Below are 1,159 nucleotides of genomic sequence, written 5' to 3' on the forward strand. Positions count from 1 at the left end.
TTATAAGCAATATATATCTGTCCATCTACCAGGTATATCAATATCAAACAGATTCAAAATAGGTAGGATGAAAGAATGGCATTAATTTTCTCTGGTCTTTATGTATGGAATCTCAACAGACTATGAAGTACATGAACTAGTTACCAACATCATCTTGAAATGAATCATACACATCACTTCAACATTACTGAAAATTAGATTCTCTTAGTACGGCTTCTGTTGACTTTGTAATTTAATTTCAAAGATCTTTCAGGTTAATTATGTCCTGTTATTGTTTCACTGTGATATATTGTTTCTTCCTGAGATATGTTTGGAAAATATTGGATCTTACACTGACTCACAAGTGAAAATAAAGGAAGCTGATTGCATTATGCACAATTACAAACACAAGAAAGTCACATGGGAACGGTCACTTCTAAGGTTAAAATTCACTGGAAAATAATAAAACTTTGGTATATTATACATGAAGTTATATTTAAAAAAGAAGTCACCAATATTTATGAAGGGCTGTATTTTTTAACTCACAAAATCTCATTTAATTTTAAAAATATAAATAATATTAATAATAATACTAATAAACAAAGCCCTTCATATCTCATTCCTTTCCAATTAACATTTTCAGTTCTTGAAATTATGACTCCTTTATGTGGCCTTCCCATTAGGCTGAGAATGACCCACATAGCAAACTCGCAGTAAATGCCTGTGCTACACTTTCCAAATACTTGTTTAAATAGCAAAGCCCATAAACTGTATCCACTAAACTGACCTCTTAGGCATGAGAAAGTAGTCTGTGCCATCAAGAATACTTCAGCTGATGAAGAAGTCACATGAAATGGATTAATGAAAGACACTTGGAATTTTGCCTGAATGGTTGCAATGAACATTTCAGACATCAGCTGGCCTAGAACCACTTAAAACTCCACACTTATGGCTTTCTTTTCTGCATTACAAAAAAAATGTACAATGAAATAATGATGAATATATAAATCGGCATTCATTCACCCACATACAAAAATTGTTGTACTACATTTAGAGACATAATACACAAAACTTGAAATACATATTTAAGTAGACATAAACTGGGAACATAGTACACAACAGAGTACGCTTGTTAGATTAGGGACCATGCTAAAAGATACATTATTGCCCAACTAAATGA

The sequence above is a fragment of the Penaeus monodon genome, chromosome 20 (genome assembly GCF_015228065.2).
Source record: "Penaeus monodon isolate SGIC_2016 chromosome 20, NSTDA_Pmon_1, whole genome shotgun sequence".
NCBI lineage: Eukaryota > Metazoa > Arthropoda > Malacostraca > Decapoda > Penaeidae > Penaeus > Penaeus monodon.